This window comes from Siphateles boraxobius, unplaced genomic scaffold (genome assembly GCF_051911475.1).
Source record: "Siphateles boraxobius isolate OS27281-9 unplaced genomic scaffold, OSU_SipBor_1 66, whole genome shotgun sequence".
In the NCBI taxonomy this organism is placed as follows: domain Eukaryota; kingdom Metazoa; phylum Chordata; class Actinopteri; order Cypriniformes; family Leuciscidae; genus Siphateles; species Siphateles boraxobius.
In genome coordinates this window covers 20,493,935-20,518,005 of record NW_027509193.1, presented here as the reverse complement: position 1 = coordinate 20,518,005, position 24,071 = coordinate 20,493,935, and the positions used below count along the sequence as shown (strand labels likewise).

General features: G+C 38.3%; 1 protein-coding gene across 3 annotated transcripts in view; it reads left to right on the top strand.

Moving 5' to 3' along the window:
* elfn2b (extracellular leucine-rich repeat and fibronectin type III domain containing 2b) overlaps positions 1-24,071 on the top strand; it is a 130,773-nt gene that overhangs the window by 2,357 nt on the left and 104,345 nt on the right. The window contains exon 1 of one of the 3 annotated variants that reach the window (XM_077212914.1): positions 5,545-5,591. The exons of the other annotated variants lie outside the window; for them this stretch is intronic. The gene's annotated coding sequence lies outside the window, so the exon portion shown is untranslated. Of the gene's footprint in view, positions 1-5,544; positions 5,592-24,071 lie in introns of those variants that run through there. 3 annotated transcript variants of the gene reach the window in all.

The following is a 24,071-nucleotide window of genomic DNA, read 5'->3' as shown; positions in this document are numbered from 1 at the left end:
TCATGTTGTTAGTGTGAAAGTAGAGAAGTGCTGATCTGTGCTAATAAGTAATCATATGTCATGCTGCCTAAGCAAGCCACATAATCAATAAAACATAAGAGTTGAGATGTGATCACTTATTATTACGGTAAAAGAATCGATGAGAGATAATAATCAGTGCAACTCTGCGTCTAAACATTTTTGAAATTGTTTTGGTTATATTGTAACTCCTCGGAAAGAAAGAAGTGTGTTTGCCCTTTGGGAAATGAGGAACCTGTTTCATCTAGTCAGTCTGTCTTGCATTTAAGCAAATGTTGTTGTAGTAATGAGGCTCTGGGTAATTAATAAGTAATTTGGTTCATGTAATATGTGATGGATTTTTATAAGATAAGATAGTAAACTATCTTTTAAAAACTAAACATGTTGGTAACACCAAATCTGACTGACTTCCCCTTCTAGGTGTAACATTCTAACATTTGAACAAAATGTACTGTTCGAAACTGGTGAAAACTCATGACTTGTGAGTGCAGTGGTGTAATTATGTTTTAAAAAGTGGGTGGTATGTGTGTGTGTGTGTGTGTGTGTGTGTGTGTGTGTGTGTGTGTGTGTGTGTGTGTGTGTGTGTGTGTGTGTGTGTGTGTGTGTGTGTGTGTGTGTGTGTGTGTGTGTGTGTGTGTGTGTGTTGTGTGTGTGTTGTGTGTGTGTGTGTGTGTGTGTGTGGGTGTGTGGGTGTGTAGGTGTGTGGGTGTGTGTGTGGGCATCGTAGTGTAAAATAACATTACAATGTCCATTCAATTTAAATAATGGGTTTAATCTGTTGTTAAATGAGAGCTACTAATATCGTTAGTGCCGAGAATTTTGACGTGAATAAATCCATAGATCCATAGATCCGCAAAGTTTTGCTTATGCACTTTCACAGTCACGTGGTAGCCTAGTACTTTCGCTAAGCGTTTCAGAGGTTCCGGGATCTAATCCGCACACGTATAGTTTTTTTCTTTCTCATCAAATGCGAATATGTTCATCAGTGGTTGTATATTAAGCAGGGACACGTTTATGTGCATTTTGTTTTGTGATTTCACTGGAACGAATTGTCTTCGCAACGACGTTACTGTACGTTCACACCGCCGCCGACTTGAGCTTCCAAAGCTACCAGAAGTAATTCATTTTCAATGGAAGCCGGCTTCTCTCAGCTGCAAGGAGCATCAAATCCATCGGCGTCGCGTTTTGGGCGTTTTGAGCATTTTGAGCGTCAATCAGAAAGTTGAAAGTTGCTCAACTTTATGGTAATGAGGTCTGACGCGGTTCAGCGGCAAGCAGAGGCAAGATGGCAGCAACCAATCGGAATATACGTCCTTCGCGCTGGCTGATTCCGGAGAAACATACGATGTAAACTTTCGTTCCTACCAAAACATTAGTTCCGAGAAAATAAAGGAGAAGCTAATAATCGCAGTTGCTGGGTTTCCTATCATTTATGATATTACGTTGTTTGCTTATAGGGACCAGTTCCAAAAGAACGAGGCATGGGATAAAATAGCTGTGATATTTTAAATTTTTGTTCTTAAAGTTGAACTTATTTTAACTTGAATGACATGTTTTTTAAAACGCTGTGACATGCGCAAGACGCGGCAAAAGACACGAAGCTCAAGCACACAGTCTAGCGTGTTTACATAGTTAAATAGAAAAGCAGCGAAGTGGAATGCAAAAACACCAATCTCATGTGACATTTCATGTTGTGACACTTCTCTTCTCCCTGCTACGTCAACGTACGTATGTTCACACCGCCGCCGACTTAAGCGGCAAAGAAGCTCTGGCCGCCCTGTCAAAGACCCTTGTCAAAAAGTACGGGGAAGCTTGTTGACGCTTTGGTCGCTCTGACGTAGCAGGGAGAAGAGAAGTGTCACAGCATGAAATGTAATAAAAAGAAAAAACGAGCAATACATTGAAGAAACCTTTTATAATGACAGCATTTTTATAACCGTTTTGGTCACATTTGGTCGGGGGTAAAAAAGAATTAGCAGCTATTATTATTATTATTATTTGCAATCTGTGTTACCGTGAGCAAATGAATTGCATTCCCGCGTAAAACAAGCGTTCGTAAATATTTCAAATAAAAGTTGCGCTCATTCACAAATGTGTATCACTGGATCATTATGGATAATCGCAAAGTTGTTGTGATTGGTGCTGCTTTATTGTATTTGCGGAGAAGACGTCGGAAGACGTTTTGGTAGGAACGAAAGTTTACATCGTATGTTTCTCCGGAATCAGCCAGCACGAAGGACGTATATTCCGATTGGTTGCTGGCGTTTTGCCGCTGCTTGCCACTGAACCGCGTCATAGCTCATTACCATAAAGTTGACCTACTTTCAACTTTCTGATTGACACTCAAAACGCTCAAAACGCCCAAAACGCGACGCCGAGGGATTTGACGCTCCTTGCAGCTAAGAGAAGCCGGCTTCCATTGAAAATGAATGACTTCCTGTAGCTTTGGAAGCTCAAGTCGGAGGCGGAGTGAACGTATAACGGTGCCGATCCACTTGTCTGTGCGATACTTCTGTCGCGCCGCACTTCACTTAATTCCAATGGATGAAGTCAAACGACTTTGTCGCGCCCGCAAAGCATTCTGGGAAGGCGCCGCTTCATTTTGAAAATTGTCGCGCGCCAAAAAGCTGGCCGATGCCCATCTTTATGCAAATGAATTCCGTTGAACGCGACGCGACTATCCAATACAAGTAGAGCATAAAGAGACGGGGGGAGGTTTCTCGCAGATCCTCTGTTCTGATACGCAACATTTCCCGCTCGGTCAAAACCACGCCCATAGCGGTAAACAGAGGAACGCCCATCAACGTACAAATGTGGGGGAGGTGTCGCGACAGTCGTGTCGGACAACTGGATCAGCACCGTGAGCGATAGATTGAAGCGCGCGAGCCACAAGAAAACACTGATAGCAGCTGCAAGGAGCACTGAGCTCGATTAAAAAACAACACATTTCTGCGCTAGAACGCCTCTTGTTTAAAAAATGAATTAAATTAATGCTCTGCTAGTTAAAGGGTAACTAAACACTAAAACAACTTTTTTTAGTTAATGATCTGTAAGAGTGGAGCTTCATAAATGCTGTTCATTGATTCCAGTAAATGTTTTGACATTTGGGTTTAAAGTGTTTTGATTCTACAATATATGGTTTAAAAACGTCTGAGTGCTGCCCTCTTCAGGTTGAACGGTGGCAATTGCAGTTGAATTTTCCTATTGGTGGTTGCGGTGGTTCGTGACGTAGCGGTTGTTGGTGACGTAGGCAGGTTCCCTTACAAAGACATGCATCTCAGGTGCGTGCCCCCCTCCGCTGGGCTCTGCCCTCTTTTCCAGCATTTTTCAAATATTGCCAGTGGGCAGAGTCAGGCTCTGACCAGGGGTTTAGTTACCCTTTAACTAAAGATGTTTTATTTATTTGTATTGGTACATCCGTGCCGCGAGATGTTTTAAAAAGTGGTGGGGACAATATCCACCCTGGCAAAAGGTGGTAGGGACATTTCCGACCCGCAAATTACGCTTATGTGTGAGTGTACAAATAACAAATATGGGAAATGAAACTAGACAGATGTCTAAACTTGAAAACTTGTGGTTATTATGAAGTAATCACAAAAACAGAATTTGCTCCTATCTAGTAGCCTAACAGAAGGGTTTGTCTATGAAGAACAAATTGTAGGGAAATCATGTAATGTATCGAGTCATTTTTGCCATGCTCCTTTTCTATAAAAACTGTTGTATTCGTGTTAACTGGTGGGATTCTCTCTGAAATTTGTCTCAGATCCGCCGGCCGTGCTTAAAGCTTCTTCTTGATTCTCTGGAGAACTGCTCGGGATGATCTCCCGGCCGTGATTAAAGTACTTAAAGGACATTTGCTGAAGTCTGTCTGTTTATTATTGCTGCGCAGAGCAAGTTAGTTAGGGGAACAAGTGAGAGATAGGGGAGGTCGATTGTAGACGAGACCCGGAAATACTAAATGTCTACTGTAGACGAGACCCAGATAGACAAAAAATCTACCACAAATACTAGACTCTTTTTATTTTTTTTTATTTTTTTATTTTTAGATTAAACTGAATGAGTGACCATGCTTATGTCTATGGTGACTGCACAACATTCTGTCATCATTTTAGCTTAGCAGATACTTCACATATTCTTACATCTTTAAATAGTATTTTAGACTCTATAATTGTCTGTAACAAATATATAATTTTGAATTACACATCGCATTGCTATGTGTTTTAGGGTTGAAGTAAATGTATGTAAATTTAATGGAAAATTACATTATCCATTTGTTGGGTTTGGGAAATATTAAGATTAAAAATAACTCTTTTCTATTTCAGTATTTTAAAATGTAATTTGAATTTGAATTTTCAGCATCATTACTCCAGTCTTCAGAGTCACATGATCCTTCAGAAATCATTATGCTTATTTAATGCTCAAGAAACAATTATTATTATCAATGTTGAAAACCAGTTGTGCTGCTTAATATTTTTGTTAAACTTTTTTTCTAGGATTTTTTGATAAATACATAGTTCAAAATAACAGCATTTGAAGTAGAATTGAAATAGAATATTTGAAATATATTTGTTTGTAACAACGTAATAGTCTTTACTGTCACTTTTGATCAATATAATGCATCTTGCAATAAAATAATATCTTAAAAGGAAACTTATTGACCTCGAACTTTTGAATAATAGTGTATACAAATTATAAAATAAAATCCTTAAAACATAATGGACAGTGTGAGCGTGGTTTGGGACTTAATTTTGTCATGATATTGCTACTGCTTTTAACATAAAATGCTTATATGGATGTTATTTGTATACTTTTACAATAAGAATTTTAATTTGAATGATTAAAGTTTTGTCATTTAACATGACCAAATCAAAGTATAAACCAGACATGAAGATGTAAATCCTTGATATATTAAATGTAATACAACTTCTACTGACACCTCAGGAGGATGTGCCTCATCATTTCATTCCTGTCGTTCATTTGTAATGGGCTTAACTGCTGTGTTACAACTCAAATCATGTGACATCACTCCTCATGCAGTAAATGTAGTTAGATGTTAAGAGACAGAAATGCTTAAATGCTTTTTGGGCACACTACACTGATACACTGAAACACATGGAGCTGTCTCACAGGTATTGTCTATGTGTCAATCTAGACATTAGACTCACACAGATTCACACATAGTATGCATTCATGTGTATGAATTTGCACTTGAGTGTGTGAAAGCAGATATTTTTCTAGTGAATGTGTTGCCTACCTAAACATGCTCATCATGTCACATTTGCCCAGCAAACAGCAATCTCGTCTCTCCAGATGATATACAACTTCCTGCCAGTGTGTGTTATGATGATGTGCTGATTGTAATTGTGGTGTGTGTCTCCTCATTACGAGTCTCATGATGATGGGTTAATGAGGCTTGCCTGTTTACCTTACTGTCACTTCCTATTGGCTGGCTCAGGAGGCTAATTACACTCCCAGTACTATGGGAGGGGGGCCCTAAATTACCTTAAGCACTGCTATTACAATGTGGATTTGTTAGACCGTGTATGCTTACAGTCTGCGTACATGTTTGTTGTGTAAGTTCATTTATTCAAATTAATACAAACAGTAGGCCTACTACATATGAAATGTTGCCTAAAGTTGTCATGTGAAAGTGATAGCATTCATTTTTTATATTTTCAAGTGTGGCGCTAACCTGTGTAAAACTCTCCAGTATGATGGTTGGTTGCCAGGTTTTTGCTATGCAGTTGGTTGTTTGTTTGTTGCTGTGTGGTTACTAGGGTGTTGTGAGTGGTTGTTAGATTGTTGTTTACAAGACCAAGACAAAAAAAGAGCCCAACCTCAAGCCTCCGTGATATGTGTGAGTCCTCTTTTCAGTGTAAGTCTGCAACATGTGAAATGTAAGTCTGTTTGGTGGGAAAATAAGTACTTTTAAAAGTAATAGCACACCTCTCTTTTATCATGTGTTTCATGTTCAAACCACAAACAGTGTGAGTTAGAGTGTGGAGAAAAAAAATGATTAACATTCTCTCTGCATTTAAGTAAACTCATATCCTCAGACCAGACCTGTCATTTTCTTTCTCTGTCTTATTCCTTCACCAATACATTAGCACATCACATTAAAAGAGTGATGTTTACAATGTCCATCTTTGTACTTTACCATCTCCGAGAAAATGACATTTCTTTCAGCCAGAACGACACTTAAAAGCAGACATTTAGCAAAGATTTGACATTATTTTATTACAGAGCGCTCTGGAATACTTGATTCTGATTGGTCAATTGTGATTGGTCGACCACGACTATGGTATCTGAGGATTCTGATCGGCTGTCAAGGTTTTCATCATTCATCAGCTAAAAAAAAAGAATAGTTCTGAATAGTTTTGAATGATAGTATCATTCCTCTGTGCCGTTATCTGTAGGTGTGGTGGCGACTCTGCCAATGTTTTACAATTAGAATGATTTTTTTTATCGTTATCGACATCTTTATCGTTATCATTATAATTATCGTCCCTGTTGTGGGTGGGCTTTTAAGATACCGATAACGCTAAAATCGTTCTAATTGTAAAAGAATAGCAGTCGCCACCACGACTATAGCGATAATGGCACAGAGAAACGATATCATTGGAATAACTTTCAGAACGATTTTATCCAGCTGACGAACAATAAAAACATTGACAGCAGAATCAGAATCCATCCTGCTGTAATGACCTTGAGCATTTAAAGCGGCAGACAAGCACTTTTTTATGTGGCAGGATGGGTTAGCACCCCTCCCACTTGTTTTAGGTTTGACCAATGGCCAGAGTTCCGGTGCGTATAAGAGCATGAGCTACCAGTTCCTTGGCATGCGTCATTATCCGGGGTCGTGACGTCATCTATGCGCCCTGCTGCTTTCTGCTGGGTTCAGCGTAACGTGTTGCTCGAAAAATTTGCCGAAGCTGTTTATCCACTGGCGGTGCTGTTGGCGGATCTATGGGCTTGGTTGGAGGGTTGAATGTGGACATTTGAGACAGTGTACGATTTATCGGTGCTTCATGCCAACGAGCATGTCGGAGACATTCGCCTCCATCTATCGCATAGTCTGGGGATGGTGATTCTGGGACAGCGTGCTTGGTTGCATGCGACAAGGACGATACCTACCTTCTGAATGAGTATTATTTGCCCTGTGTTTCGCTATACGACTTTGTTTGCGCTGTGCCTCATCAACTGCTGTTCTGTTTGGGTTCCGTCTTGTGTGTGCTGTTTTGTTGCGAGTGAGTCGTCTCGAGGGGACCGTTCAAGCGAACCGTTCTAAGTGAGCCATTTCAAGTGAGCGGTTTTCAGCGAAGGATGACTCTGTGTCTGTGATATGTTTTGAGTTTGTGTTTCCTTTTTTTTTTGGGTTATTTCCTTAACTATTCGAGAGCGAGTATTTTTGAAGTTATGTTTTGTTCTGAACCAATTTATTGTACTAGTGAATTTAGATATTTTTTTGTAGTTGAATTGTATTGCTGAATTTATGTGAGTTGTTGTTGTTGTTTTTTGCATAACATTGCTTTTTAATGTCCTTTTTGTTGTTGTTTGTTGGCAGGGCCTGGGCATCCGGGGGCAGATGAGAGGGCAATAAGGTGGTAGGGTCCTCACTGTGTGTCGTGGTCTTCTCTGACATGAGTTGTGGAGTGTGTGCACTGAATAGAGTACTCTTCATAGAGGTGATACCTCGAAACTGCCCTTGGGTATGCCCAGGTTTCCCTGCCGCCCACTCTAGAACCTAGTAAATTGAAGAGTGATTGCTGGTCAACACCTTTTACAGAAAAATAACTGTCTTTTAACAATTAATAAAATATATGTTTTCAATCACCTATGTCTCAGACTCCAACTGTGGTTAGGATCTGTGCGTGCCTTAGCTTAGATGTTATATTAAATTCTTGGGGCGAAATTACCCAAGTGGCGTAGTCGGAAATAATAAACTGAAGTGAGCGTGGGTATAAATTGTTACGCCCAATGTCATATAGAATAGAGCTGCCGCTCCCGCACCACTCTGCCACATTTAGAATAGAACGATATCGTCCAGTGTGGAAGCAAATATAGTAGTCTTTATAGTCACGTTGTATCACCCAAAGGGGGTTATTTTGTGATAATGGCAGTTTTACTGTACATTATCCCTTACATAATACAGTACACATGTTTGTCTAAGATCAGGATTTTATTTTATGAGTGTTCCATCTCAAGAAAGAAAAGAGAGAGAGAAAAAAAATGGTCCATCACTCTCTCAGCCTCAAATTGACGATCATTGTTGAGATAATGTCCGAAGAACAGTTGTTCTACACAGGCAGCAACATTACCACACAACCCTGATAAGAAAACCAGGGACAGAGAGGGAGAGAAAGAGATTATGGGAATTACCATAGATATTCCAATGTGTCAAATATGCATGTGTCAAATGCACATTCAATTTAAGGTCACTGTTTGCCCCTATTTAAGCATTTGGTCGAAATATTTTGTGATGTTGCTGGCTATTTTTTAAATCCTCTTGCCGTAGCAAACTTGTATTTTATGCTTTGTTTATGAGCACTAGAATTTGTTTTAGTAATTTGACCTGAAACTAGCTGAATTGTTTTATTGTGTAAGACCAGAATATCATTTCTGCTTTTGTATACTTCTGAAAGAGATAATTATGTACCTTTTTAGCTTTAGTGATGCAGTGCATTTGCAATAAAGGAAAGATTTCCGTGGAAACCAATATCCCAATTAACATCTGCCACAGCATTTTCATCATGCTTACTGATCTTTAATCACCTAAGCTAAGTTTGCTTTTTGCATTGCATTTGCAATATGACAGATCTGTTTATCGGTGCCTGGATAGGTTCAGCTGTTCAGCTGAATGACTCAGTGTGTGCAGAGACCTTGATCACGTCCATATTTGTGAGAGACAGGCACACAGAAGGGGTTAGCATTCACGTATGTTCATATATGAGCAAGAGAAGGCATACATGGTTAGAGACTTGTATGTGTGTGTGTGTGTGTGTGTGTGTGTGTGTGTGTGTGTGTGTGTGTGTGTGTGTGTGTGTGTGTGTGTGTGTGTGTGTGTGTGTGTGGTACCATCTGCCATCTGCAGCACTCCAGACCCGTTACCCCCTATCATCCACTACTAGTGAGAGTGGAGCATACAAACCTGGGAGACAGAGAAAGAGACAGAGAAGCTGAGAAAAAGGAGGATTTGTAGCAATAAGTAACCAAGAATATCTTGATGATCCTTTTTTCTCTCTTCCCTGCTTTAGATAGAAGAACCGCTATTCAGAGAGGAGCTCCGTATCACAGATACTAGTGTTTTCTTCTGCCTGTCCCAATTCAGTGTTTTGGCAATAACATTCTTCTGACTCTCTGCCCACTTCTCTACTCCCACCATCTCCCCCCCTCCCCCCCTCCTCTCTCTCTCTCTCTCTCTCTCTCTCTCTCTCTCTCTCTCTCTCTCTCTCTCTCAGTATTGTGAATGCCAAGCTCTCTGTGTTTTGCTGGTTAATCTGATATATAGTTGTACTCTTATTTTCATTTAATGGTGTTCGAGGTAAGAGCAGGACAGAATCTGAAAGAACAGGTTTCAGCAGAAAACCCAGTCTTCCAGGGGACGATACCATCAGCTGTGCATAAGTTGCAACTTTGCCTGGTTGGAAATTAAATGAGCGCTAAGCTACAGCTTGTGCAGTCGTAAATATCTAAGCGTTGCACTATTAAACTCGATTAAATCGCAACACTACATAATTTAAATACAGAAGCCTCCTACCTTGAGTGATGGCTGGAACAAAATGGCAAGGCGATTGGATTACATGAATGAGATCACATTCTGTGTGACAGACTTAAATCCTTTAGACATATACAACAACATTTACACTCGTTTATCTTTTGAAGTGATTAAACATTAAATTAATAAATTAATTCTTTCTAAGTGGCTCTTCACTAAACTAAACATTTTCCATGTGTGTCACCTTTCGGTGTATTAGTCACTTTTTATTAGGCTATGTATAAAACAATAAATTATTTATAAATTACATAACTATAACAAATTTCATGATTATTTATGTATCATATTTTGATGAAAAATGAATTTATTACTTTTGTTAGTTATGTGAGACAAAAGACAAACTAATGTGTACAGCTGATATTGTAATGGTCTGAGTGTTTGTTACTTTAAGACCTTGCATTCGTTGGGAGAATGATGGAGGCAAATATGTGCTGAGCCACTCTGTTGTGGTTTGAGCATTTCTTTAAACAAAATGCAATAGATAACAATAACATGTGTCATGTGAATCATTTGCAATGCACTATAGGTTACAATACGTCATATTCTGCTATTACATATTACTTTATGACCTACTAGCTAAGTTCTGCCTTAAAGGGATAGTTAATCCAGAAATGAAAATTCTGTCATCATTTACACACCCTTATGTAAATCCTAGCTTTTATGACTTTCTTTTGATTTACATTTTTTTGGGTTTGAAGACTAAAAATTTACTGTTTAATGTTATTTTTTTGTTTTATTTTTCTTTATTCATTTTCAAAATAATTTCAGAATATATTTTGTGAAGTCGGACTATGTTTGTGCATGTGTGCTGAGCAGAGAGCTGGTAGAGTTACATTTTGCTTAGAGGTAATGTTCACTTAGCAGAGATGTTCCAATGATGATGATACTTCAAATGTGTTCAGTTGGTATGCTCTTTAATAGAAAAGGAATGTTTCAACTGATGCAAATGTACCATTTGTATACCACTAATGTATACACTGAGAAATAGTTTCTTAATGTGGAAAGTGGATTTTACCATGTGCATTAGGTATACATTTCATTCTGTACAACCTCAGAGAAACATTAAGGCATGATGGGGTGAGAGGAAGGAGAAACATAGAGATGACGGGGGAAGGAAGGAGAAACCCAGAGAAACCATTTACAGCTAGCATGATGGGATAGGAAGATAGAGAAATGGGGAATAGAGAAATCTGGAATGAAGACCTCCTCTCATATAGCCTTATTCTCAAATGCTTGTTTCTCTCTGTCTGACACATGATACATAATAAATAGAAATCTCTTGGCAAAAGTAACTGGTGTAGCTTCCGTGATTCAACAATAATAGGGGGAAGCAGGATTTTCAAATTTACAGGGTAACTATTTCTTTAAGAACAAATTAGTGGAAAACCCTAGTGAAAAAACCTATAACAAAATCTATTTAAAATACATTAATTTCAAGCTTAGTACAAACCCATTGACATATTTATTGACAGACTTTCTGATATAAACATTATAATTAAACTTAATTTGGAGTAGTTCTTTATTGCACAATACTAACTTCTTTAAAGAATGCACTGTATTTCCGCTTTATACGAATTCAGAACATAGCGGCAACACAGTCGAATCTCACTGAATTATATGCATAGGGCAAAGTCAACGGTACATAGAACTGTACTGTCGAACTTGAAATGTAGATACTTGCCACTTGTTGAACCACTCGGTTCAGAAGGAAAGTTATGTTGTTTGCCTGCCATTCTTGCTCTGTCTGCACACAGTATGTGAACACGCTCATGACGTACGATGTCTGCGTGAACAGTAGTATGCAAACACACGCTGGGAACACATTCTATCATTTCATTCGGACCGAACAAACATTTTATGGTCCTGTGCCTTCCACAGATTATATATATATATATTTAAGAATACATTTAGACCACTTAACATAGTGATTGCTATCAGGATATGAGAAGACTTCCAACCAGCATAACAAAAAATGTTTCTGTAGAAATTCACCTATTGCACCTTTAAGTGCAAAATTAGTTCCAATTTAGCAGACTTTAAGCATATCAATTTAGTGTACCAAGTTGCAGGGTATTTTTATTAAGTACACAAATATGTAAATGTATTTGTAGTATACTTATATTACTTATATTTCAAATATATTTATTTTTCCCTGGGGAATCCAATTCAATTAATTGAGTTAGTGACAGATTCATTTTTAGATTGTAGCCCCCTAGTGTGAATTCTGTCTCGCTAAGACCTTACATATGGCTCATGCAACCCTTCCCAGGTCATTTGAATTCATTCTCTGACAAGGGGCACTTTCATTGAACTAACTGGACATTTTCTGTCTTAAAAATGTAATAATGCTTTAATAAGGTAGAAGCAAGAAACAGACAAAAAAATAGGATATGCAGCTTCCTGATCTGCCCAGTAGTGTTTTCATTACCACAATGAATTTCCCAGCCCAGCCCTGGATTTGTGGACAGGATGGCCCTGAATTGGTAATGGACCCTTTAATAAGCCGAGAATCGTGAAGTGAGAATTAATTCGCCACCCAATTCACTGCCCTTTTTTGGCTGAGGAATCATTGAGCTTGTTTTGTGCTTTCTGTTTTGATGTGATTCTCCCCCATACATACTGTTTGTACATGTCAAGGCGTGCTGGAGTAACGTGTTTAGTGTTGGAGTAACTGGTTTTGATTGAATTTGACTGTTGTTGAAAATGGTAATGAGATTCATGTCCTTTATTTTTTAATAATGTGAACAATAACTGAAAACACACCTAGGAAAGGTCTCATTTTTAGAATAGTCCTCCAGAGAGCAACTTCAAACTTGATAACCTTCTAAAGCACATAATCCGTGAAACTGTGAGGATTGCACAACTCCCACTGGATTTGTTGCTTCTTTTCAGCCTTTCGTTAGCGCAACAACTCTACATGAATGGTTTTCGCTATGTGTGTACTTTTTCCACAGAATTCCTCTGATACCCCTTTTCCACCAAAAAAGAACGGGTTCGGAACTGGTGCTGGTTCAAAGTTAGTTCGGAGTTGGTTCAACTTGCGAACCTTCTCAGAACCGGTTTGTTTTCCCACTGACTAGAGCGCCCAGCGAACGACGTCGTTACGTCACTGTGTACGTCGCCATACAGAAACGCTAGCAAGTACATTATTTTGGGATTATCTCTAACTTGTGTTCCATGAAGGCTTTAAAAACAATTGAAATAAGTAAGTCTTTTAATCTTTTCCTTTGATATGTAATCATTTCTGATTAGTTATGTACCTCTGTCTTGTGTCTTTTTTTCTTTCCGTTTATTTGTTCTATATTTTGACTGTTTTCTTCTTTGCTTACATAATGTTTTCAATAAAAAAATAAAATTTAAAAAAAGCTAGAAACGCTTGCGCCAACTTCAAGCATAATAATTACAATGGTGGACTACATCGTGTTTCTGCAAATGTTTCTCCTGGCTTTGCGGTCATAAAATATGTTTAGGACACATCTAAACCCGCCTCCAGCCCCGCCGTAAGCATGACACGGTGGTAAAAGAACGGTTCTCTGGTTCTAGTCCAGCAAAGAGTTGGTGCCGCTTTGGAACCAGTTTTCCTGGCCGAGAACCGGTTCTTTGGCTGTCGAAACACAAAGAACCGGTTCGCGAGTAGGCACCGGCTCCGAACCGGCTCTCAAAATGCTTTGGTGGAAAAGGGGTATGTCAGGGTTTGAAAAGTTGAGACAAACCAGATCCAGACTCTCTTCATAGTCCTGTTCAGAGCTGAAGCCAGTAAAAGACAATTGACATGTGTGCTGCAAAAAAAGATCAGATTCTGTGTTACGAGTCTGGCTTAGACTAGTTGGATCAAACTGGCTTTTTATTATAATCTTCTCTAAATTAATACACTTCAGCAGTGACAGAGGTGAACATGGTGCAAGCAACGCCACGGTCAAGCGTTTGATTCCATGGAATGCATGAACTGAAAAGGTGTATGTCTTGAATGCAATCCAAGTTGCTTTGGATAAAAGGATGTGCTTTTATTCAAACACTCAATTTCAAGTTCATGTAATCATGTTTCGAACATGTGACCACAAGTTGAGCTACAGTACACTGAGAAGTCTACTCAAGGACTCATTCATTTGGCTTCACTTAAGAGTGAATAACTGTTCGATTTGTTATTCCCACTGTTGCTCAGCAAATTCAGTTTTTTTAAATTAAGAAGTTGATTGTGTACAGTAATTATAATAAACTGAATACAACTATATTAGTTAAATTACGTAGTGATTTATAAAACCTTCATTCCTATTTTGGGACACTTCTTATGAAAGTTAAATTGCGCCAATATTTTCAAGAACAATTACAGTGTGTAAATGTGCATTTACCTGATGTGATGCTCAATAAATATTTTTTATTTATTTATATAATGTATCGTAATCTTAATTAATGTTGTTTTGTGAATATAACTTATACATTTTCTAGTTAGTTAGCTAGTTATACATTTTGTACTAGTTGATTGAAAAATGTGTTGTTGTTTTTTTACAAGTACCCTTATATATCTATAAAAGCTTTATTTTGAAGTGTGACTTCATGAGTGATGGTGTTTAATGGGCAGATGCAGCAGCACACAACACTGAGTGTGTGAATGTGTGTATACAAGAGGTCACTTTACGGGTCTGTACTCAGGCCTTCATCAGACTGACATGTCCACTCAAGCACAACATGTTTGCAAGGTCAGCAGTCACCAATGGGACTTCCATTTCTAACTCTTTCTCCCTGTGGACCCACACTAGTATTATACAGCTACTGAGGCACATAAACCAAGACACAGCCGCTAGACCAGGGCTAAATGTGTCCGCTGAGACTTAACAGGACTCTTCTCTTTTGGCAGTATTATATACTTGTTATATTATACCGTTCAAAAGTTTGGGGTCAGTATGATTCTTTAAAAAAAAAAAAAAAAAAAAAAAACATTTTATTCAGAATGGATGCATTAAATTTGTATATAAAAAATGATAGTAAAGACATTTTCAATGCTCACAGTTTCCACAAAAAATATTATTTTATTTTATTTTAAATTGTATTAATATTTAATTCTTAGTTGTTTATAAATTGGTGCAATGCTCTCACAGATTGAGCTAGAGATTGTAAATGGCTGTAAATAGTATAATGATACAAATCTGACATTTGGGTCACACGTTTGGTCGTTTTCTAAACTGCAAAATCTATGCTCATCTATTAACTCCTATTAATTCTCTGTCACTATTTCTCTGTATGTGAGTCATGACTGACTTCTATTTTCAGAACCATGGACAGCTCAGTTGCTTCTGTGCCCAATTTTGAAAACATCACATGCTTCAGACACTCTCCCATCACGCAGATATTAGCTGCATTCACATTCACAGGGTTCCTAGTGCAGCTTTCACTGCTCACAATGAGCAGGGCATACATGTAGACGTTCACTTCACCTTGCAGAATTCATTCACTTCACACTTGAATTGTGCAGATTACGGGCTTTGAGTATGATGACATACTATGAGTGAATAAATATAACATAAATTACCATACTTACATTTGATACAGTGTATATCATTAAACATACAGATATATCATTAAATATCATTCAAGTACACATATATTGTCAGAATGGGGGGAGAGGTGCAAGAGAAGGGGTTAACAATATGTTTGTGTTAGATTACTGTTACATTGTTTACTGGAGTGGAATTGTACAGATTTCACTAACCATTGAATTTGCTCTGTTTCCACATCTTTGATATGATACATAATTCAAATCAAAATTTATAACAGGACAGGGCTGATATGGTTGGATGAATATACTCTATTGCATTTCATATTGCTGATTCAAATGTTGAAAAACAAATTGACTAAAATTCATTGATGCTTTGTGCTTGAGTTCTTATTTTAAATAAAATCTAGGTAACTAGAAAACCAAAGACATGCATTTTAAAATATAGAGGTGAACATGTATTCTAGTGCCAGAAGAGTTCACTTTACTTACTATTTTACTGCAGAATGTAGCATTTAGGCTTCCCGTTGAGCCAAATATCTTACAAGATATAGCCTATAATGAAGTAGCAGACTTTATTTCCTTTCGAACCCTAATGTTCCCTTTACATTTTTATTAAATAATCTTGGTAATGGAAAGGGCCGGATTAATTAGAATCCTATTGAAGATTTTTTAGTCACAGTAAGGGGTGATCAATGTGATTTCGTTATGATTCGCTTTCCATATCGCTTTACTGTGCACTCCATGCAAAACTGTTAACCAGGATTAGCACAAACCTTAAGTGTTTTACTGATTTTGCACAGTTTCTCTGTCAGTAGCCAGCCCCTCAATAAGCTGCTCTTTGAGCGATCTCTAAATCTGATCTATTCCATGATTCAGCATTAGTGGATTAGTAATGATGCATTGCCCAATGGGATTCCCTCTCGCATGTGATTGGGTCAGAGGATAAGGAATCAGGTCAACTCGTGTCTGTTTTCTTTACTTAAGCATTTCCCACAAATCTCAACAGCGTTTGTATTTCAGGGTAAATGTTGATTTCCATGCCAAAGCAGGGGGACTTGATTCCCTCTCTCACACACACACATTTCATATCTCTGCCTGACAACCAATCATAATGCTTTATGCTACTTGTGCAACATGCATGCCTAATGTGTTCTGAGTGAGTCATGTCACCCTGACACGTTTGTTGACTTGAATTACTGCTTTTTTTGTGTATGTTTCCATGCACACATCAGTAATGTTTAACCTTCATCCTTTTGATGCTGAAGGTCCAACACAAATGCTCATGACTAAAACTCCAGTCCCAATGACTATTATAAAGCAGTATCAGTAGTTTTTCTTTTGAATACAGTGCGGCTAAGGCCTAAGTGTTTCTGTACGAATTGCTTGTGTGATTCAATGACTCACTCTTAAAGAGAGCCACTTGTTGAGTTCCAAAAATGAATCAGTGCATTTGAACGTATCAGCTGAATGAATCATTTATTGATTCACTCATGAAGACACTCACTTTTTGCCTCCTACTGGCGTAACAATGCAACTGCAGAAAGAGTCACTGAAAAATTCCTACTAGTTACAAACAGACTGACAAGCGAAACAAGCAGTGCAAATGTTGTGAGTCTGTGTGGGACAATGCATAATTAATATTAAATAACTTTGCCCAAACTAAATTGGACCAGTTTGTTTATATATTTTTTTTCACTACCAAAAACATTTGCCAAAACACCAAACTTTATGTTGGCTATTGCCAAGCTGTAAATTAAATTTTCAAGGAAAAGACTGATTTCCTTTTTAATAGCTACATAGAGCCACACACCTCACTCTCTTCTCACCCCGTTCACAGTCTGGTCATTCTTCCTCCCTCCCACATGACCTCCCTGCACCGCTTGATTAGGGCAGGCGAGTCGGCTCTTGGCCCGCATTCAGGCCGGTAGAGGGAGATTGAGTGTTGAACGGTGTTTATAAGCGCATGCTGTCATGCTCTGCTGCTCACGGGGGTTAGAATGGCAACAGTTGTGATGACTGTGCAAAATGAAATTATTGCAGTGTTGAGATTGTAACACACTGTGGTCCTAAACAATACAAATGCAGAAGGAGGGAGTAGGAGGAGGCAGTGCACTGATATGCTCGGTGCTGCTGTTCAATGTGCACCCTATGATACATCGATCTGGCTTACCTTTTTTGAGGTTTATGAAGCATGCAAATACAGCATGGTTTTTAGTAATGTTTCTAGATTGAAAGTATTTTCTGAAAGGCTAGCATACAAAGCTGGTAAGTCAAGAAGCTTTGGATTGAAATGATGGTTTGTAAATGTTACAACTGGTGTACAGTAGTCTAATTAGCAAGTATGGCCTGGTTATGTAAAGCTCATTAATTCCTAATGGATGGTTAGCGTGAGGCTTTAAAACAGATGGCAGAAATGGACAAGGAAGGGAGAGAAAGAGATTAACTGAGATGGAGGGAGATGCGCACAGTTTCAGAGTTGAGTGAAATCATCAGGAAAGAGGGATGAAGGGCGGGAGGGAGAGATGCAGCCTGTTCAAAGCAGTTCACGCCCTACTGACTCACTAACACTCCAGAGTGCCACATGACCACATGCATGGAGGCGTCAGAGCGCCTGGGGACAATGAAAGTGAGGGAAAGACAGAGTAGAGATAGGACAAGAAAAGAATGAAGTTTAGTTTCCTTTGCATATTAAAATGAACAAATCAGCATGAAAACCAGCAGGGAATCCAACCAATCACTTTAAAAAATGGACCAAGGTATATGTTTATTGAAGAAATCTATCCATTAGCATTCCCATTCATCTCTAAAGCGACTGCCACCTTGACCTGTTGATTTTAACCGACTAAAACTTGCACGTCACTCCACTGCTGTCGACATGAGTTTGAAAACAGGATGGCAGTTTCCCCACTCTGCCCATGAGACATGTGGTGCAGCAAAACCAGCACAGGGAGTGACTCGCCTCACCTTTGTTTGAAGATCTGTGCAGATATTTTGAAAGTGACATGTGAAGGCCAATATGTTACTCCATACTCGGAATTAATGCATCCAAGTCAGTGCACACACATTAGGAGTAGTGAGTAGTGAACACACACACCTGGAGCAGTCGACAGACATTTTTGCTGTGGCGCTCGGGGAGCGAATGGGGGTTCGGTGTCTCATTTCCTCCCGGTATTGAGAATCAAACCCACAACCTTCACAACAAATGTCTCTTACCAGTCTGTCTCTGTAACCATTAGGCCACGACTAGAATTTTTTTTTAGGTTATATTTAGGAAATATTTGTTGGGTTTTTTTTTTCTAGTCGTGGCCTAATGGTTACAGAGACAGACTGGTAACCTGAAGGTTGTGGGTTCGATTCTCAATACCGGGAGGAAATATATATATATATATATATATATAGTATTTTGGTTGTGGTTTTTGTTTAGAATTATACATTATCAGAACTACACTTATTTTTCAGTAGTCTCGCTGTTATAAAGGTGTGATTGATTAATACCAAAACAAATAAATGCTATTTTTTTGGAACTTTATATGTATGAAATAATCCTAAAAATGTATCACACTTTCCACAAAAATATGATGCACTGTTTTCAATATTGATAATAAGAAGAAATGTTTCCTGAGCAGCAAATCATCACATTAGAATGATTTCTGAAGGATCATGTGACTCTGAAGACTGGAGTAATGCTGCTAAAAAATTAAGCTTCGACATCGCAGAATAATTTTAAATAAAATTAAACTATTTAGATTATTTTTAATTTTAATAATTATTTTACAATCTTACTTTTTTCCCTGTATTTTTTTATGAAAATAAATGCAGCCTTGGTGAACATAAAAATCTTGTTCCTAAAACATCTTACTAACTTTAAACTTATGAACGATTGTGTATTTTAAACAAGTTACACTTTATACCAGATATCTGCTAGGCTACTTTGCTCTTTAGGGAGTACATTTTATGTATGTGATATATTTAAAATATTTATGTAAATAGAACAATTTGTCATCAAGTTGTAAGACTTCTGAAAACTTTTAAATGCCCTTTAATGATAGAGCATTAAGTTCCACAGCCCCAACGGCACGGAATTGCAGGAAAGACCCAGGTAATAAAACTTCAGGTGACTTTCCTCGTAAAACATTTAAAAAAAATTGGTCTATGCAGTGACACTTTTTAGTTTAAAAGATGAGAGTTTGGTAACACTTTATTTTGATGGTCCCTTTTGAACATTCTGTTGACTAGAAGTAACTGTGCAAACATGTCAACTAACTCTCATTAGAGTATTAGTAGACTCTCTGCTGTGATGCTCCTCCAACAGACATTCTACTGACTATAAGTAACTTTGCATGTACATGTCAAGTTATTCTAACCCTAACCCTACCAGTCTACTAACACTCTACTAACACTAATGAGAGTTAGTTGATATGCAGGTGCAAAGTTACTTATAGTCAACAGGACGTGTTAAAGGGACCATCAAAATAAAGTGAAACCGAGAGTTCTTGCTTGATTAAAACCATAGGACACTCCTTGTCATTGAAAATTTAAGAACAACCAGCATTCAATCACAAGTTTGACTCATCCGTTGGGGGAAGTCTTTTGATGCTCTGTCTGCACTTTGAATGAGGGAATGAGGACATCTACCAATAAACAGTTATGTACATTTGTATTATGGTCTGTTTTAGAGTGTTGAAGAGTCTTGACACTAGTTGGTCACACATCTTCGTGGTGTCATGAATCCTCAACAGAGTTGGGATTCTGGCTTTATCCACTTTAAAAAACAAGTTGGAATTGCTGCTACACATTTCTCCAGCCGATGGGGATGGTGGACCCATCTTCAAGCTTTGTCATGAGCCCTTCACTGCACAGGCCAAAGACTATGAAGAAAGCCAGAAATGTAGACTTTGACACAAATACTGTAAAAAATGCATTATAAATACTCGGCAGTCAGGGTGAAACTCAGATGCTGGACTTCCAGCATATGGTGCATGATCAAACTAATCTGTTTCCTTGTGGTTTACATGATGGAGTGGCGGGGAGATGATTATTGTTCCCAAACCTCCTTGGCAGGGAATCCTGAAAGCTGCCTATGCCCACTGAGTAATTTGAATGGGGTCAAACTGATGGATTCCTGTGCATTTTTTCAATGCCAAAGGGGATGTATGGGATCATGAGGTCCCCGTCAAAGTATTGAGAATATCTAAGTGCCAATTTTCATTTGCGTGCCATGTGCTTCTATTTATTCACTGGCCAGAATGTTGAGTCATCTTCTCAGTGTAATCCACTGCAATGATTTGCAGGGTATGTACCCTGTAATTTTAAAAAAGCCTTTACAGTTTGTCAGATTGTTGTGTCATAATAGTAGAATAAGTACCCCTTAGTTCTATAATACTTACAGCATAAATAATTTTTTATTATCTTGGTTATTACCCCTTAATTCCCCAAACTTTACATATTGTTCCCTTATACTTACATGTCCAAGTACTAGCCTATATTGGTACTAGGGATGCACCGATACCGATACCAGTATCGGTATCGGGCCCGATACCAAGCTCATGTACTTGTACTCGTACTCGTAAAAATACCCCGATACCAAAGACCGATACCTCACGTATATCCTTAGCTTATATTTCTTAATTCTTATGAGCACTCTTCCTGCAGTTATAGTGTTGATAGATTTAATAGTACACTCTAATATTTCACTTTACACTTTCGGCTGTGATTACATTGTTACTCAGTGTTATGTTAAACATTTGTTCTGTGATTTCTTTGGCACTTTATGACAAATTTGATTGTCTTGTTGTCTGTGATTTCTTTAGAACTTTGACAACTTTGTGACAGGCAGGTAAAAATTACATTCATTATGTCCTTGGTTTTGCCCTTTGGAGGTTATTGGACACTGTGAAATTTGGGCTTTGAAAATTTGTGATAAGCACAATAAGAATGATTTATTTTTTTAAGTTTATTTAAGTTGTTGAAAATAAAGATGCTGATTTGTTCATTAGTCTCATTGTGTTGTTCTTAGAAAATTGCCACATAAAACGAGAAAACCCCGATGTACAACAGGCATCGGTATCGGTATCGGCGAGTACCAGGAAAAAAATATCGGTACTCGTACTCGACCCTTAAAAAGTGGTATCGGTGCATCCCTAATTGGTACACTATAAATCCCGAAAGTTACACTGTAAAATCACTTTAATTATGCAGTACTTTCCGGGCTGTAATCTATAACGTTACCCAACATCCTTATGTTGTGGCCACGCGATGTAAAGTCGTGGCCTCGAAATCCTATGCTGAGAGAACTACATATTTTTATGTGGCCACGACATGAGGGAACGAAACGAAATTATCATGGCCAGTTAAATGTTCAGTTGGCCAGATCACATACTATGCTATTTTTACTTAGAAAACCAAAGTTAAGATTAATCGATTGGTTTGAGTACAATTTTGCCAAGAAAAAAAATAAATAAATTGAAGCGGGGCAATTCTTAATCGACTTTTTACTCCTTTCCTCCACTTCTGCAGTTATTTTTCTCTGTTTGCATCTACCGATTTCCCAAAGTCATCTTAAATGTCCAATTGTCAATGCAACTGCAAATTTATAGAGAACATCACAACATAAATAACAACTCTAAAAACAAAAATTATTGAAAGCGCAATGTTTTGACCATCAGGTGTTCACATCTCTCGTCGAAATGTTGCCCAGTTAGAGTGCGTGTGGGATGTGCACACCTTCTTTGTGGTTTATATTGTCCAGTGTGATGTACTTCCTTGTGGTCAAAAAGGAGTACATTTGGGAGTCACTCTGTCGTTCACTTTTTCTCTCACTTACTCTGTTCTCATTGTTTTCGCGTACGTCTCCCCCTGCACCTTGTAATGTGCAGGGCAAATGCAGGGTTAATTCTGCAGGTAGGTAATGAGTCACCCTCAGAGCAGAAGGCTTGAGTCCGGGGTGCGAAACTGGATGAATAAACAATGACTATAAACATTTGGCACATCGGCCTGTATATTGGAACAGTTTCAAATGTGATATGTGTATTTAGTGAGGGATCGTAGCCTATGTGTGTGTTTTTAAGACACCTGATGACTCGGGTGCTCCATGCGCTCACCTAGCAGATGGAAAAATACTGCTTTTCTCTGCAGGCCTCAGTTTGACTGCTGCTAAAAACCGCCCTGCTGCTTTCCCATAAGCATTTCAGCACTTTCACTTTCTCTCTCTTTCTTTTAACTGCAGTCTATCCTCACCTACTGCGAAACAGCCATGAGGCCCATAATGACTATAATAATCAAACAGGCATAAACAAAAATATTTTCAAATTAAACTGTTGTTTTATTACACTTGATTCACATTGGTCTGGACTGAGCAGTCAAATACAATGATATTAAACTGAATAATTGACCGTTGTCCATGGAAACATATAGGCGCAATTTCCATGTATCTTATATCTGTCACAATCCCTACTGTGTCTTGTGTTTTGTTGGACGTTTATGTTGAAGTGTATTCTTATTTTCCATTGCTTCTGTGTTTATTTCCTGTGTTTGGTTCCTTGTTTGTTGCCTTGTTCCTTGTTTGTTGCCATATAGTCACCCTCATTAGTTCTCATGACATCTAATCACTAACACCTGAACCTCGTCAGCCCCTTGTTAAGATGTCTATTTAAACCTCTGTGCTTCAGTTGTTGTTTGCACATTTTACAGTAAATCCTTTTAAAAATATTTTTCAATTTATTATAGTGGTCATGAAATAAGTGTTAAATGTACAATGATGAATAATAAAATAAATGTAAAAGTTCAAATGTAAAAAAAGAAAAAACCCTAAGCACTAAGCTTAATATTGCCAATGTGATACCCCTTGATTAAACAGTGAAAGTTGAGAGGAGGTAAACAGCAAGAACCTGGTCTAATCTGAGATGATTTAAGATGCCAATGTGTTTTAAGAAACATTTGCATTCAGAAATTGAAGCAGCTTGTAATTATTTCAGATTTAACAAACCTTCAGTTGATGCTGCTGTTGGCCATCAGCAATTTGCATCCTGCTAAAATCGTTCTCAATAGAATTTTCACTACAAATTTCTGTTTTATATGATAATCACCCTACATATTTAAATACATTACAATGTTTGTAATGCAAATGAACTGCAAATGAACTTCCTGTGGTCATTTTAACACCAAGACCCTTTAAAGCACAGTGAGGTGTGGTTGAAATATGCAATGTTGCTAAAAATTCAACAATTCACTCTCAAAGAGGACAGAGAGAACAAAATAAAGAACGCAACAGAGACTGAAGGGGGCCGCAGGGTACCAGACAGAAGTCAGAAGCCAAAACAAAGTTCACAACATTGGAAATAATATGCAGCGGTCCGAGATTTGATTTGTCTGGAAATCACAGTGCGACTGAAGTTATTTTGCTTGTGGCAAGCAGAGGGCCAAAATACAGATTAGGACTCAGACAAGAAGTCAAATCCCTGTAATAACAGACACCTTTAGCTTTCCTAGAGCTCTTGCTGGCTGTTATTTTCAACATTTTACCAAGTATATTATTGTTTATCACTGAGACCTTGGCTGAGAGGCATCTTGCACGGTTTATTTACCGTGATACAGTGTCAGCGGCAGTATAGTGGGTGTGCAGGTGGAATACGCGTGTGTATGAGAGAGAGAGAGAGAGAGAGAGAGAGAGAGAGAGAGAGAGAGAGAGAGAGAGAGAGAGAGAGAGAGATGGTATGGTATGCTGTGCCAGTGCACATGTCTGCGCTGATAAATTCTGGGATTAGTGTGTTAGAGATGCACAGACTG